Source organism: Loxodonta africana, chromosome 12, assembly GCF_030014295.1.
Source record: "Loxodonta africana isolate mLoxAfr1 chromosome 12, mLoxAfr1.hap2, whole genome shotgun sequence".
NCBI lineage: Eukaryota > Metazoa > Chordata > Mammalia > Proboscidea > Elephantidae > Loxodonta > Loxodonta africana.
This window is the reverse complement of record NC_087353.1, coordinates 82,722,092-82,740,349: the sequence shown is the minus strand read 5'-3', so window position 1 is coordinate 82,740,349 and position 18,258 is coordinate 82,722,092.

Here is an 18,258-nt window from a genome sequence, read left to right as displayed (position 1 = left end):
GCATGACCGTCCACTATTTTGTCCTCTGATGTGATTTTTCTATGTAAATCCTATCATTATGATGTTAATGAGATGGGATAAGCAGCAGTTATGTTGATGAGATCTATAAGATTAGTGTCTTGAGCCAATCTCTTTTGAGATATAAAAAAGTGAGCAGAAGGACAACGGGACCTGATGCTACCAAGAAAGCAGCACCAGGAGCAGAACACATCCTTTGGACCTGGAGTCCCTGTGCCTGAGAAGCTCCTAGTCCAGGGGAAGATTGATGACAAGGGTCTTCCTCCAGGGCCAACAGAGAGAGAAAGCCTTCCCCTGAAGCTGACACCATGAATTTGGACTTCTAGCCTACTAGACTGTGAGAAATTATATTTGTCTTTGTTAAAGCCATCTGCTTGTGATATTTCTATTATAGCAGCACTAGCTGATTAGGACAGGTAGGTATTATTATTTATTATGCCATTTTCCAGATGAGCAAACTGAGGCACACAGAATTTTTAATACTTGTCCATAAAAGTACTCCTAAAGACAAGGAAGAGGGATTACCCAAACACATGCCCAGTGAATAATATATATCTCTGAAGTGTCCTGTTATATTTTTAAAATCTATGAATCTGTGCATTATGCTAAGTAAATAAAATAGCCAACCTTAATGATTCCGGTTATATAATATTTGGGAAAAGGGCAAAATTATAGAGACAGAAAATAGACCAGTAGTTGCAAGGGGCTGGGGGGAAGGAGTTGACTGCTGAAAGACACCAAGAGGAATTGCACAATGTAAAGAGTGCGATCAATGTCACTGGATTATGCATGTAGAAATCGTTGAATTGGCCAATGTTTTGTTGTATTTATTTCACCACAATAAAAAAAGGACACACGGAATTGGGTTGGGGGTAGGTGGAATTGCTTCCTGTGTTAACTATGGTACTAGTTGCCTGATAGCCTGTGTTTGTCAAAACTCAAAGAGCTGTGTACTAAAAAGGGTGACTTTAACGTAAGTGAATTATATCTCAATAAAAAATGAAAAAAAAATCCATAAAAACTGGTCATTCTGCTCTATGATATATATTAATGTTTACTTTATAGAAAACTCATTTTTAAATGTATTTACCAATAGATAAAATTAGCCATCTTGGGAACTATGCCTGTGGCTTCTTATTTTCTTAGGCATTTCTCAGCATAATACAGTACAGGGGCTGAAGCCATAGACTTAGGAAGAGGACCAACCTTAAGTCAAATCCTGGCCTGGCCACCTAGGAGCCATGTGATTATGGGCAAGTCATTTGACCTTGCTTAGCCTCAGTGTTTTAACTGTAAAATGGGGTGATACCCAAAACCCAGCGCCGTCAAGTCAATTCCGACTCATAGCGTGATAGTATCTCTGAAACTAGGGCAATTGTCTGGAAGAATCCCATTGTTGGCCTTGGTAGCAATGGTCCTTACCACAATGTTACCATATAGTGAATGAGCAAGAAAAGATTGTGTCACTGGGCTAGGCCTGTTTACCCCCATACTGGGTTTTTGCCCTCCCCCTGCTCTGCAGGTACCTAAATAGCACAAATGGTTTGCTCTTGGTTGGCAGTTCAAACCCACCCAGAGGCCCTGCAAAAGTAAGGTCTGATAATCTGATTCCATAAAGATCACAGCCAAGAGAAAACTCTATGGAGCAGTTCTGCTCTGTACACACATGAGGTTGACATGAGTCAGAATCACCTCACTGGCAATGGATTTGGTTTGGTTTGGTTTTACCCCCTGAAGCTCCATTTCCTAGATTTACATGGCATCTGGCTTCCTACTGGGTTTGGCCAATAGCAGACAATGGTAGGAATTTGGAGGATAGTAAGGGGCAAAGGAGATGATTTCTGGGGCAGTGGCTACATGTCTTCCATGGCTTCAGCAACTCTCAGACAGATCCACCATGGGTCTAGCTTCTGCTAGGTGTCCTGGGCTCTGGCAACACCACCTTTCACTTGGTAGCAGCTTCCTGCTGTTGCTAATCTCTGGATTACCTCACTCTTCTATGTTTGGTTCTCAGCTTCTCTATCATTTGTGCAGATAATCCCCTCCATTAAATTCCTCCTGTTTAAATACTTAAGTAATTTCTATTTTTTTGCTTAGACACAAACCAATACAACTGTTATCCCTGGCTTAATGTGGACCTTCGCTGCAAAAGCATGAGTCTGATTTCCAACAGCTACTTCATCATGAATTCACTATGTGGTCTTGGTGGAGGCAATAAATAGTTCTGTCTGTTTTCCCAGTTGCAAAACAAATGTGTTGACAGTGGTGATCATTAAGGTCCAGTATTGTACTAGGAGCCATTCTCCATGGCCTGGACTAATTTTTCTCATCATTACTGTTAGTAACCTATGTCCGCACTATCTTCACCAGCATCTTCTGATGGTGTCCTTTCTCTAGGCTGCTGAGCCAACTGCAAAATGAGCTGAGCTGGACACAGTTTGTCAAGGATGAGTGGGTGGCTGAGGAAGGTGGAGGGAGCCTCCTCCACCCATCCTTGGGGGAAGACCAGCCAGCCAGAGCATCCTCAGGCCAGGCCACTTGCAGGAGGCTTGCCCCATCCTGCAGCCACTTGCTCATATATGCGGAGTCCCTGGCCTTCCTCTTTTTCATTGACCCTCTACATTACTAAGCATGATGTACTTCTCCAGGGATTGATCCATCCTGATAACATGTCCAAAGTATGTGAGACAAAGTCTCGCATCCTTTCCTCTGAGGACCATTCTGGCTGTACGTCTTCTAAGACAGACGTGCTGGTTCTTTTGGCAGTCTACTGTATATTCAATATTCTAGGCCAACATCATAATTCAGATGCATCAATTCATCTATGATCTTCCTTAGTCATTGCCCAGCTTTTGCACACATATGAGGTGATTAAAAAATACCATGGCTTGGGGCAGGAGCACCTTGGTCCTGAAGGTGAGACCTTTGCTTTTAAACACGTTAAGCCTCTTTAAAGTGTTAAAAAGGCACTTGGGTAGGCATATTCATCACCTCATTTAATCCTCAACACAATCCTAAAAGCTAAATCCCATGTTCCACATTTTCAGCAAAGGAAAAATTATGTCACTGAACAAATGTCTGTCACCTTATCAAAGAGGTTTTCCCTGGCACCTCTCTGAAATAGCATGCACATATGCATATGTATTATGGATAGAATTTTAAGATGTATTGAAATCCTAACCCCTGTACCTTTAAATATGACCCTGTTTGGAAATAGGGGTTTTCTTTTGTTATTAATGAGACCATACCAGAGTAGAGTAGATCCTAAATCTTATCATTTCTATTCTGATCAAAAGATCAGAATAGACACAGACACACACCTGGGGAAAAATAGATGTCAAGAAATGCCAAGGAACTCCTGGGGCTACCAACAAAGAAAAATGTTCCCTAGAGCCACGCCCTGAATTAGGACTTGCAGCCTCCTGAACTGTGAGAAAATAAATTTCTGTTCTTTAAAGCCATTCATTTGTGGTAATTTGTGGTGGTGGTGTTGTTACAGCAGCATTCGGTATCTAAGATAATGTGCATATATACACATACATACACACATTTTCACCTTCCCTGTTTGCCTTTATAATACTTATCACCACCCAACATATATATTTGTTTATTTTTTACATTGCCACACCAGAATGTAAATTTCATGAGAACAGTGTCTATTGTCTTCATTCTCTATAGCTCCAGCATAGTAGGTGCTCAATAAATATTTGTTATATAATTTCATTGAATGAACCAACTATTTCCTCCATGACATTTTTAGTACCTGAAATTGTTTTAATTATTTACGGGTAGACTATGAGACCCTGCCTCTTTTGTTTGCTGCTGTGTTTCTGTGCCTAGAATAGTGCCTTGTACTCAGCAGGTGCTCGGTAATTGTTTATTTGGAACCCGAATCTGGTAAGGAAGAGAACTGAAATTGAGTTCAGTTCCCCATAATTCCAAATATCCTGTTTTTGCCTTTAATTTTAGCTTGTTCTTTGTGTCAGTTACAACACAAACACCTCTTGGAACATGAACGAGAAGCTGCCAGCTCAGTGTCCTTCCTAACGGGGCATCCACAGAGTGAGGTAGGTTCATGTAGCATCTTACCTTTCACTGATTCAGCATAGCCATGCAACATGGTGCAGCTGGGGAAACTAGGGGCCCAGAATTACATCCAACATCACCTCCCAGCCTTCCCATACCAGGTGATCAGTGGAGTGTTAGGTGGAGAAGAACAGGTCCATACGTATGTTTGTTGAAATAAACGAAGATTAAAACATACACACAAAACAAACAAACCTGTTGTCATTGAGTTGATTCCAATGCATGGTGATCCCATGTGTCACAAAGTAGAATTGCTCCATAAGGTTTTCTTGTCTGTAAGCTTTATGAAAGCAGATTGCCAGGCCTTTACTCTGCTGTGCTGTTGTTGTTAGGTGCCATCTAGTCGGTTCCAGCTCATAGTGACCCTATGTATCACAGAACAAAATACTGCCTGGTCTTGTGCCATCCTCACAATAGTTGTTATACTTAAGCCCATTGTTGCAGCCACTGTGTCAATCCGTCTCATTGACAGTCTTCCTCTTTTTCCCTGACCCTTTACCAAGCATGATGTCCTTTTCCAGGGACTGATCCCTCCTGACAACATGTCCGAAGTATGTGAAACCGTAGCCTTGCCATCCTTGCTTCTAACTGAGCATTCTGGTTGTACTTCTTCCAAGACAGATATTCTTTTCTAACACCACAACTCAAAGGCATCAATTCTTCAGTCTTCTTTACTGTCCAGCTTTCACATGCATATGAGGCAATTGAAAACACCATGGTCAGGCACACTTTAGTCTTCAAGGCGACATCTTTGCTTTTCAATACTTTAGAGATCTTTTGCAGCAGATTTGCCTAGTAATTTCTTGACTGCTGCTTCCATGCATGTTGATTGTGAATCCAAGTAAAATCAAATCCTTGACAACTTCAAACTTTTCCCCATTTATCTTGATGTTGCATATTGGTCCAATTGTGAGGATTTTTGTTTTCTCTGTGTTGAGGTGCAACCCATACTGAAGACTGTGGTCTTTGATCTTCCTCAGTAAGTGCTTCAACTAACAGCTAACAGCAACTAACAAAAGCAACAACACAGTGGCTCAAAGAAGTGATAATGTATCAGAACCATGGTAAAACACCTGCCTGTGTTCAATCCTGGTTCCAACACATACAGCCCATGTGATCTTGAGTACGTTACGTAACTTTTCTGTGCCTTAGCTTCCTCAACTATAATATGAAGTTAATAGGAGCGCTTATCTTTTAGAGGTGTTATGAGGATTGAGTTAATATGTGTAAACACTCAGAAGAGTGCATAGTATATAGTAAGTGGAATAGACTAGATTGTTAAGTTAAAAACACACACAAATCCTGAGTTTAACTCCAATCAGAGTTTTTGGGAGCAGTGCCTGGAAATCTACATTCTAATCTCACGCACAGCAAGGATGGGTTGCTGATGCACCAGTCTACCTCCATCCCATACCTCAAGGTAAGTCAGTCATTCAGCCACTCTACAGCTGTTTGTTTGTTTACCTATCCAGAGAAATCCTCTCTGAAGTTTTCTCTGTCAACACTTTCCTTCCCAGACTCATGGATCTTTGTACAGTTTAACTGGGAACCCCTTTTTTTAAGTCGACTCCCTTTTTTAAATGTCTAAAGTTGATGCTCTACAAAGAAAATATCAACGAGAATTATCTGCACCTTCAGTCTAGATACTCATTCAATCATTCACTCATTCAGGAGCTACTTAATGAGTCATACCTTGTGCCAGATATATGCATGTGTGTTTATATATCACTGTTCCTGGCGCAGTGGTTAAGAGCTTGGCTGCTAATCAAAAGGTCAGCAGTTCAAATCCACCAGCTGCTCCTTGGAAACCCTGTGAGGCAGTTCTACTCTATCCTATAGGGTCGGAATCAACTCGATGGCAACGGGTTTGGTTTGTTTTTGGTTCCTGCTAACAAGGAACCCATATTTTAGCGGGAAAGAGAGATGACTAAATCACCAAAAATGCAGTGAGTGCTAAAATGAGGAATAACAGAGCATTACGGTAGCAGAGGTGGTGAAGGTGGTGGTGGTACTGGTGTGTATGTGTTAGGAGCGTGTGTTGCTGGAGGAGGTGAAGTCCTTAAACAGCAAAAGATGTCAACCAAGCCAATGTATATGTAAGAGGTAGAGGGAAAAAAGATATTCCAGGCAGTGAAATATAGTCTTTTATTCATAAAACCCCTCAGCCTCAACTCTCTCTGCTGTGGGTGAAGAGAAAACCTGTGGTCCATCCCTCTTGGGGTTTAGCAAAGGAAATGCAGGGCACAGCAAGGCTGGAATTGAAGATGACTAGTGGCTGCTATCCAAGAAAGCAGAAATTCCATATCAAAGTCTGCCCGTGGTACAGGAAGGACCTGAATGGACCAGGCAAGAGGCAACAGGGGTTAGCAAGTTAGAGCTCAGGGGGACACAGTGAGGGCTGTGGTGTATCAAGATGATTAACATCATGAGTTTTCGCGTCAGACAGAATTAAGTTCAAATCCTCACCCTGCTACCTATTGGCTGTGTGATTTAGGGTGGTTTATTTAGCCTCTTTGATCTTCCTTGATAAAACATAGATGACAACTGTACTTCCCGTCAGGGTTCTGGAAGATTTATTGACATAGCATTTATGAATATTTAACACAAAGCCTGGCACATAATCTAAAAAAAAAAATGATATCACTGGGTATTTTTTTTATGTTTGTTTTTCTTCCTGTTTTGTTGTGGTCTTGTTTGCTTATTTATCAAAGTAAAAACATAATACAAATTCAGTAACAGGTAAGAAAACAGCAAGGATTTAAATATTCTCGCTTCTCCTGACCTCCTAAGACACCTTCGCAGCACTCCTCAGATTCCACCAACATCACCAAAAAAACAATAATGTAGACAAATGGGGGCATCTTGACTGGCTCAAGAAGGCCCTGAAGTCTCCTAAACCAGTCCCTCTCTCTTCTCTGTCCTATTAGAATGGAGTGGTTTGACTAAGAGCTTCAGTGGTCACTCATGATGGGACATATTGAACAGATAATTGTCCTTCCGCTACAACCCCTGATCATGGTTCATGGTCAGGGAATTTCTAGGGATGAGGTAGAATGTGAAGACACATCCTGACTTGTCTCCATCAACTATCCAAAGCAAGGCAAGCCTTTCCCTGTCTGCTCCTGGAGGATGCATAAGCCCTTTTTAGAGCTCTGTAAAATATCAGCAGCTTATAAACTGTGGTCTCAGAGGCTGTTGAGTGTCATCATTTTCCACTCTACACAGCTGCCTCATTCGTGACTGTGCCATACAACATGCCGAACTTTAGGCCACATTATAATAGAAGAATGCTCTGAATGATCTCACTCAGAAACCACCCATTGCACGTCCACCATGTTCCATTTTCTTAATAAAGAAGAGCTGCTGGGTAGGGATTAACCAAAGGCAATCAATCTTTCTACAGGCTAACTTGTAGATATCAGAGAGGTGGCATAACATGAAGGTTCAGGTAGAAGACTGGAGCAACAGCATTTGGGGTCAAATTCTAGCTTGTTCACTCACCACCTGGGTATCCTTAGATTGATGACTGTACCTCCAAGTGGCGCATTTTCCTTATCAATAAAATGGAATCTAATAATAATCTATCATCATGCAATCGTAGTATATATTTCACAGGAATGCTGTGAGGATTCAAGGACTCTTTTTTACACCCACATCTTTGATTTTTAAAAGCTCTACTTGTGAATGCTTCAATACCAGAGATCTTAGGCTGTGGTGTACTTAATTCTAGCCCAAAGGTTTAGTACCATGGCATCTGTAGTTTCCTGAGCCTCAGGTTTGGAGAGGAGGAAGAGGGCAAGGGATTATAGAAGGGCCAGGAGAAAGAGTTCTCGGAGTCTACTAAGCAGTCCCCACATATTGTAAAGAAATAGGTATCTGGAAAAGCAAGAAATCAATGTGCTGACGGAATCACTCGATCAGTTCACTCACTTTTTAGTGCACAGCTTTGGCTTTTGGCATTTGGGAGAATGGATTTGTATTGCTTAATTCCCTGTAAGTGAAAGACTAGTGAATTGTAAAACCCTCTTGCTTAACATGTAATATTAAGTATTGAACTAGCAAAAAAAAAAAAAAAATCAATTCCAGGTTTGGTTTTTGATTAGCTTTTCTAGGGGAATAGAGAGTGAAATGCTGTTATTGCTCTTCTCTTTAATTCATAACACCCTGTGTGTGAGGCATCTTAGCAAACATGTGTGGCATAGGAGAGCACAGTTTCCATTCAGTGGTCAGCAGGCTACTGATCCCAACTGGGCTCACTCCAACATGGTCCCTGTGGCTGCTCTGGGTGAGCCAGAGTTCTGGAGAAGGTGGGCTTCTCAGTGGAGGTGTACGGAGATTCCACAAATTTGTAGTGACTGCTGATTCTTGAGGGTCCTCTTTGAGCATCAGCCCCTTGCCTTCTCCAGCCCCAATTACCTGTAGTTCAACCATCCTACTCAGGCATTCAGAGCAATAAAACTCCACCTCCAGCTCATCTCAACAATTAGTTTTTTCTCCATAGACCTTGTGTTGACTATACTGGAAATATATTTCTGACACCAGCTGGCCCATGGATCTACAGTTTTCTAACCACACTCTGTCAACCCACTTCACTTGACTTGGCTTATTCTTGGCTTCTTGTCCAGTAATCCCTATCAAGAGAACACAGAAACCAATATTCATGTGATATTTTATTTTTTTAATTATTTACAACTATCATCTCTTTTAGAAAATATCGTGGATGTTGATTTAGGAGCCAAGGAAAACATGCCTGAAGATTAAATTCTGTCAGAGTTTTGTGGCTTCTGATGTAAGACTTCCTATGACCCAAGAGTTCTTTGCATCCTACCACAGACCACCCAGGGCTCCTTCTTCTGGAGCATCTCTTCTATAAGCTTACTGATCAATGTAATTATTCAGGCTTTCTACCTTTCCAAGGCTCTTTTCATAAACGGCTTATGCAATTATTATTGTTATTTCGTAGGTAAGGAATCTGCTTCTTTGTCACTGTAATAGTATAACTTATATCCAAATATATAAACACAACAAATAGAAGTTTATTAAGCAATGATTTAAAGCAAACAAATAAAATAACTTCATTTTTTAAGAAATATTTACTAAATGAAGGCTTAGTGAGATTTAAAACTTTTTCGTTAGGACAATACCGTATTTCTGAATGGTTTGCTTTCTTCTACCACTAAATGATTCTGCGGATTAGCTTTGAATACACTGGGCTCGAGAACCCGCCATGTTCTGAAAAGGTTCACACAGAAAAAGAAACAATCTTTGATGGTTATGAGAGAGGGGAGGGGTGGGGATGGAAAAACACTAAATAGACAATAGCTAAGTGGTAACTTTGGTGAAAGGTGAGACAGTACACAAATAAAAGAAAAAAAAAAAAAAGAACTTGCCATGCTTAAGTGGTTGCATTGAAGTCTTCTAGGCAAAGTGGGTAGGCAGGACTTGGAAAACTTTTGGTCTAAACAATTTCTGTTGTAGTGGTATTCAACCTGTACTCCATAGGATTGTTTGTCAAACATTTCCTTTGTAACTCTAAAGGGTTGAGGTAAGGTGAGGTGAAGGGCGGCGGCGAGGGGGGGGGATCCTACTTACCTCCAACCCATTTATATTTCAAAGTCTTTTTTTTTTTTTTTCCCATAACCATTCTTCAGTGATCATGTCTTGAAAGAGGAGGGAGAGTGACATGGCAACGTATGGGCACTGCTGATGGCATATGAAACCTGTGAGACCTGGAATTTGATGGGACTGCCTTGTTTTTCTGGGTCTTGGAAGTTTTCCACGTTGACAGGGTGTAGTCTTACCACTTTTCTATTGCTTGCTTTAGTGGAAAATATTTAAGTTGTCCTTCTCTGGATGGTTTCTGCCTTACAAAGCTTTCAGCTTTCACAGGTTTTGCTGTGTTAATATTGTGGAACCACATTTCTGCTTGTGTTGGTTTGTCCTATTGAATCCTCCTCTTTCCTCCATCCCTTCCTTCTACCAAAATATTCAAGTGCTCATTACACGCCAGGCACAGAGTTTGAAAGGTGAATAAGAACATAGAAAGGGGAAGTAGATGGACTAGTAGGGTCTTATGATACAGCATGATAAACACCACAGAACTGGAACTTAGAAGAGGAATCTTCAGCTCTGCACTGGGATGGGCAGGAAAAGTTTTTCAGAGGAGGTGACATTTGAGGTGAGTCTTAACTGATGTGAGAAAGAAGAAAAACAAAGAATTCCAGGCTGAGAAGAAGTTGTTAAGGAAGGGTTTGTTACATTCAAAAGACTTTAAGTAACTTATCATGAGATGTGACCTGGAAATTGACAGGATTGAGACAAGGGAAATAGGCAGGGTCCAGCTCAGGAAGAACTTTCTCCTTCACAATGAGATTGTTCTGGATCATGCCAATAATGGGGCCATTACATGGAGTTCCCAGTTGGTGCAAATGGTTAATGCATTTGGCTGTTAACCAAAAGATTGGTGGTTTGAGTCCACCCAGAGGTACCTCAAAAGAAAAGCTTGGCGATCTACTTCTGAACAAATCGGCCAATGAAAACACTATGGGGTGCAGTTCTACTATGACCCACATGGGGTCACTATGAGTCTAAGTCAACTTGATGGCAACTAGTTCACTGGTTAAGCTGAGAATAGACAGGTTTGGGCTTGCTTTTACGATAGCTCACTGTGGCAGCAATACGGACACAGGATTGAAGGATGGGAAGAGACTGGAGGCAGGAAGTCAAGGTGAGAAATCATAAGGTTGATCCAAGCTAGGACAAGACCATTGAGGATAGAGGAGGTAATCAATTTGAGATGAATTTAGGAGAGAAAGTGTCCTCCTGGTGCATGGACACTGTCCTAGTTCAGGCTGTCCTCACCGTGTTCTGCATCATTGCTAACCTCCTTAGCTGACCCTCTCCAAACTGTCTTCTACCAGAAAGCTCATTCTAAGAATCAATATGGATCCTGTTCCTCAACTTCTAAAAAAAATTATTTACTTCCTATTAGCTATGGCAGTGGTTTTCAACGGTGGGTGGGTGAGCAGGGTTGGGGGAGAGTGGTTTGTCTCCAAGGATACAGTTGGCAATATCTGAAGACGTTTTTTGGCTTCCACAGTAGGGGTGGAGGGTGTTATTACTGACATCTAGTGAGTAGAGACCTGGAGGCTGGGGATGCCGCTAGACATCCTACAGTGCAAAATGACAGCCCCTTCATAACAAAGAATTGTTGTTGATGTTGTTAGGTGCCATCAAGTAAGTTCCCACTCATAGCGACCCTATGTACTGCAGAACGAAATGGTGTCCAGTCCTGCACCATCCTCACAATCATTGTTATGTTTGAGTACATTGTTGCAGTCACTGTGTCAGTCCATCTCATTGAGGGTCTTCCTCTTTTTCCCCGACCCTGTACTTTGCTAAGCATGATGTTCTTCTCCAGGGGCTGCTCTCTCCTTAAAAACATGTTCAAAGTACATAAGATGTAGTCTCGCCATCCTTGCTTCTAAGGAGCATTCTGGTTGTACTTCTTCCAAGACAGACTTGTTCATTCTTCTGGCAGTCCATAATATATTCAATTTTCTTTGCCATCACCATAATTCAAAGGCACCAATTCTTCTTTGGTCTTCCTTATTCATTGTCCAGCTTTTGCATGCATATGAGATGATTGGAAATACGGTGGCTTTGGTCAAGCACAACTTAGTCCTCAAAGTGACTCCTTTTCAACACTTTAAAGAGGTCTTTTGTAGCAGATTTGCCCAATGCAATACATCCTTTGATTTCTTGACTGCTGCTTCCAAGAGCGTTGATTGTAGATTCAAGTAAAACGAAATCCTTGACAACTTCAATCTTTTCTCCATTTATCATGATGTTGCTTATTGGTTCAGTTGTGAGGATTTTTGCTTTCTTTTTTTTTTATGTTGAGGGTGTAATCCATACTTAAGGCTGCAGTCTTTGATCTTCATTAGTAAGTGCTTCGAGTCCTCTTCACTTTCAGCAAGGAAGGTTGTATCATCTGCATAACTCAGGTCGTTAATGGGTCTTCCTCCAATCCTGATGCTGTGTTCTCCTTCATATAGTTCAGCTTCTCAGATTATTTGCTCACCATACAGATCGAATAGGTATGGTGAAAGGATACAACCCTGACACACACCTTTCCTGACTTTAAACCAATCAATATCCCCTTGTTTTGTTCAAACAACTGCCTCTTGATCTATAAACAGGTTTCTTATGAGAATAATTAAGTGTTTTGGAATTCTCATTTTTTGCAATGTTATTGACTTTGCATAGTCAATAAAACACAGGCAAACATCTTTCTGATATTCCCTGCTTTCAGCCAGGATCCATCCGACATCAGCAGTGATATCCCTGATTCTACGTCCTCTTCTGAATCCGGCTTGAATTTCTGGAATTCCCTGTTGATGTCCTGCTGCAACTGCTTTTCAATGATCTTCAGCAAAATTCTACTTGTGTGTGACATTAATGATATTGTCTGAAAATCTCAGCATTTTATTGGAAAACCTTTCTTTGGAATGGGCAGAAATATGGATCTCTTCCAGTCAGTCAGCCAGATAGCTGTCTTCCAAATTTCTTCCCATAGACAAGTGAGTGCTTCCAGCACTGTTTCCATTTGCTGAGACGTCTTAGTGGGTATTCCATCAATTCCTAGAGCCTTAATTTTTGCCAATGCCTTCCATGCAGCTTAGACTTCTTCAGTACCGTTGGTTCTTGACCATATGCTGCCTCCTGAAATGGTGGAATGTTGACTTTTTGGTACAATGACGCTCTGTGTTCCTTCCATCTTCTTTAGATGCTTCCTGAGTTGTTCAATATTTGCCCATAGAATCCTTTAAAATTGCAACTTGAGGCTTGAATTTTTTCTTTAGTTCTTTCAGTTTAAGAAATACCAAGTACATTCTTTCCTTTTGGTTTTCTAACTCCAGGCATTTGCACTTTACTTTTTCTTCTCCAGCCGCCCTTTGAAATCTTCTCTTCAACTCTTTTACTTCATAATTTCTTCCATTTGCTTAGCTACTCTACTTTCAAGAGCAAATTTCAGCATCTCTCTGACATCGATTTTGGTCTTTTCTTTCTTCCCTTTCCTGTCTTTTTAATGACCTTTGCTTTTTTCCTGTATGATGTCTTTGCTGTCATTCCACAACTCATCTGGTCTTTGGTCATTAGTGTTCAATCCATTAAATCCATTTTTGAGATGGCCTCTAAATTCAGGTAGGATATACTCAAAGTATTATTTTGGCTCTCACAGACTTGTTTTAATTTTCTTCAGCTTCAACTTATACTTGCATATGAGCAATTGATGGTCTGTTCCACAGTTGGCCCCTGGCCTTGTTCCGACTGATTATATTGAGTTTTCCATGGTCTCTTTCCACAGATGCAGTCAATTTGATTCCTGTGTTTTTCATCCAGTGAGGCCCACATGTATAGCTGCTGTTTATGTTGTTGAAAAAGGTATTTGCAATGAAGAAGTTGCTTGTCTTGCAAAATTCTATCATGCCATCTCTGGTGTCATTTCTATCACGGCCATGTTTTCTAACTACTGATCCTTCTTGTTTTTTTTTTTTCCAGCTTTCCCTCTCAATCACCAGTGATTATCAATGCATCTTGATTGCGTGTTTGACCAATTTCAGACTGCAGAAGTTGGTTAAAAAAAAAAAAAACTTCAATTTCCTCATCTTCGACTTTGGTGATTAGTCCATAAATTTGAATAATAGTTATATTAACGGATCTTCCTTGTAGATGAATGGATATTATCCTATCACTGACAGCCCTGTACTTCAGGATAGATCTTGAAATGTTGTTTTTGATGATTGAAATAATGCAATACAAAGTCTTATATTTACAAAATCCATGATGTTCCCCCTTCACTCTCCTCTCCTTCACCCTCTTCCCTACTATGAACAATTTGGAAAGTATGCTACTATGCTTTTCTTCTAAGTTATACAAATATACATCATGCATACACACACACAGAGGAGTTTTCTTTGCTGTTTCTTGGTGTTTATTTACATATTACTCTGCAGCTTGGCTTTCCTGGTTGACAATCTAATGTGCACAAGTATAGAAGTCAATGGATACAAATCTAGTCTTTTTTCTAATTTATTTATGCACATATATGCAGATATCTCTAACAAACAAAAAAGGGACATATCATGAATGGGCATTTTCTTTTCCTATTATAGTATATTTCTTATCCCACTCCTAAATTTCATAACCTGATAACCTGTGCTAACAAAAAAGCTGTAAATTCTTCTCTGCCTTTCTCCATTTTCATATAACTATTTACAAATTTACACACACACATACACAGATTTTATCACTGTTAGTTCATAAAAAATGGAATCATAGGAAACAGATTTCTTTACCTTTCTTTTCTAACTCAACAATACTTCACAAAAATCTTTCTCTTATAGCTACAATTTATGCTTTTAAGTGGCTGCAAAATATTCTATTATAGAGGTTTTTCAACCCTTTCTTTGTCATTGGCATTTATTTTTGCTACTACAAGGAATGCTGCTATAAACATCGCTTTATATGTGTCCTAATTTATTGAGGCTTTTATTACTATGGGTTGGACTCCCAGAAGTGGAATTGTTGGGTTGAACAGCATGTGTACTCTTAATTTTAAGAGATGTTTTCATATTACTTTCCAAAAAGACTATAAAATTTTATCCTTTCTCCAATGATTTCTTCTTCTTTTTTTATTGTGGTGAAAATATACTCAACATTCGCCAATTCAACGATTTCTACATGTATAATTCAGAGACATTGATCACATTCTTCTTTTTGTGCAAACCATTATCGATAACCTTTTTCCAAATTATTCCTCCACTTTTAGCATAAACTCAATACCCCCTAAGCAAAAACTTCCCCTTTCCTCCTCTCTACCACCCCTGATAACCACTAATTACCTTTGCACTTATTTAACTTAAGTGAGAACATACAGTGTTTGTCCTTTTGCAACTGGCTTATTTCCCTCAGCGTGTTTTCAAGGTTCATCCATGTTGTGGCATGCACCAGGACTTCATTTCATTTTGTGACTGAGTAATATTTCATTGTGTATCTATCACATTTTGTCCATCCATTCACCTGTTGATGAATCTTCCAGTGATTTTTGAGACAACATTTTTTTCCTTATGACTACCAGGAATAAGAGTGATAATTTGGCAAGATGTGTCAAAAGGTGCATAAAAATATCTCCCCCAGGGTGGGGAGGCAAACTGAGAATAACTAAAAGTGTTATTTTGTTGTTACATTGATTTTAATTTCCGTGACTGTAGATGAATTTATATCCTTATCTCCTGCCATATTAAAAAGGAAAAAAAAATTAAGTCCGTGTCTACACAAAGACTTGTACGTGAGTATTCTTAGCAGCACTATTCAAAATAGATAAAAATGACAATCAACGTCAGTGTCCATCAGTTAGTGAATGGATAAACTTGTAAACTAAATTAAAATATTAGAAAAGAATTGAGGATTGATAAGAGCAACTCGAAAGGTTAGATAGGAAGCTTAAGAGGAAGTGAGTTTATGTTAATAAGCGAGAAACAATTTGGGAAAGAAGGGTAAAATCGTTTGCCAACTTGAAGAATGTAAAAAATGTCACTGAATGGTACAGGTAGAAATTGTTGAATTGCTGTATGTTTTACTGTGTGTATTTTCAACAACAATAAAAAAAGAAGTAATACAATCTTACCACATATTTGCCATAAACAATGACTATTTCTGGGTAAGGGTGAGATGCCCAATACATTATCTTTAGTAGAAGATTGCCAATAAAACCAATAATTGCCTAATTATGACCTCAGCATGCCCACCACATGGCATTCCAATGGCCATGGTCTATAGAGCCTGACCTATTGATCCACACTACAGGAATGCATGCCTTAAAACTGGAACAGACCACAAGTGATGAACAAATAGAAACCTCACCCATTGCTAGTGGGAATGCAAAAAGTACAGCCAAGGTGGGAAACATTTTGGTAGTTCTTCCAAAGTTTGAACACGGCAACTACCATATGATGCAGCAATCCCAATCCTAGGTATATATTCAGAAGAAGTGAAAGCAGGAACACAAACAGAAACCTGTAAACCAATGTTCATTGCAGCACTTTTCAAAATAGCTAAAATGTGGAAACAACCTAAGTGTTCATCAACAAATGAATGGATAAATAAAATGTGGTTTTTACATACAATGAAATATTATGCACCCATAAAGAGAAATGAAGTTCTGATGCATGTCACAGTATGGATGAACCTTGAAAACGTAATACTGAGTGAAATACGTCACTCACAAAAGGACGAATATTGTATGCCCTCACTTATATGAAACAAGCAAATACATAAAAATCAAAGATGATTAGTGGTTACCAGGGGTAGAAGGGAGAGGGAAAGGAGAAGTTTTTGTTTGGGGGACACTGAGTTTAGGTTTAAGGTGTTAGAATAATTAGCAAAGTGATAGGAATAAGCGTTGCACAATGTGAGTAAAGTCAGTGTCATTGAATCGTACATGTAGCTACCATTGAATTTGAGTGTTTTTTGTGCCTATCTGCACCACATTAAAAGAAAGTAATATGTGGCACACACACAAAAAGAAAGAAAACAATTGAGGAGACTATGTATACAAATTCTTAGGCTAAGAAAGCCTTATTTTTGGGGACAGGATACCCAGAAGCTACAGAAGGATATATAAGCAATTTGGCTGAATATACATTTATTATGTTTCTATGTCAAAATGAGCCCTGGTGGCACAGGGGTTAAAGCACTGGACTGCCAACTGAAGGGTTGGCAGTTGTAAACCACCAGAGGCTCTGCAGGAGAAAGATGTGACAGTCGGCTTCTGTAGAGATTTACAGCCTTGGAAACCCTATGGGGTGGCTGTGAGTTTGAATTGACTAGATGGCAGTGGGTTTGGGTGATTTGGGGTAAGTCAAAAGATATTTTCAGCCAAATCAAAAGACAAATGATAGATCTGGGAAATAATTTGTAATAGAGATGACATGCAATGGTTAAAAATCTGTAAAAGTCAACAAACTCCTATAAATGGACAATAAAGAGGCCAACAACTTAATAGGCTGCTAATTCACAGAAAAAGCAATTCCAAGTTTGGAAAGGGATAAGGGTGATGGTTGCACAACATGATGAAAGTAATTAATGTCACTGAGTTGTATATCTTTAAAAAATGCTGAAATGGCAAACGTCTGCTATATACTATATTTTTCATGCAAATAACCCACACCTCCTACTTTTGTTTGCCAGCAGTTCCCACCTCCTTTTGTGTTTCTATGCCATTTTCTTTTACAGGTTGCTGTAAAAAAATTAGCATAGCATGCTTACGAAAACACTTCCTTGGTAGGATGGAGAGGTTAGCAAACAAACATAGCAATGCATTCTTTGTGTAAAAATACAGTGTGTGTGTGTATTTATAAAGCCCATTGCTGTCAAGTCGATTTTGACTCATAGCTACCCTAAAGGACAGAGTAGAACTGCCCCAGAGTTTCCAAGGAGTGCCTGGTGTATTCAAACTGCCAACCTTTTGGTTAGCAGCTATAGCACTTACGCCACCAGGGTTTCTGAACATATGTATATATACATACACTTACCACAATAAAATTTCTAAAAAGTGAAAGGATTTTTAGTTCATTACACAATTAATAATACTTATTGTGAAAAAAATGAAATTGGCATAACGTTACAGAAACATCCAAAATGAAAAGTTAACTCACCTCCTCCTATATGAGACAAAAGGTCCTGGCAGGAAACAGATGGCAGCCTCAAGGGATTTAAATGAAGATGGTTCAATGAGAGTGCAATACACAGAGATGTGACCATAGGGAAGAGAATTGACAGAGATAGCGAAGTACTAAGGACCAACAACAGTGGAAGTTATTGCCACCCCATGTTTAAAGCAGCAAGGGGAAAGGTTGACATTTCTATATCAACATTTGGATGCGGAAGCAGGGTTGCTTGACAGAAGCTATGATCATAGAGAATTGCAGGCTCTAACAGAATCACAGCAAGGCAGGCAAGGTATGGGGGAGAGGATATGAAGACCCAACCCTTCCTGTCTTCTGCCCTTTTACCTAATGTCCTTAGTGCCCATTGGCTGACACCACTGGAAACGAGAAGGCAGGAGGCCCTGATTTTGAAGTGCTTAGA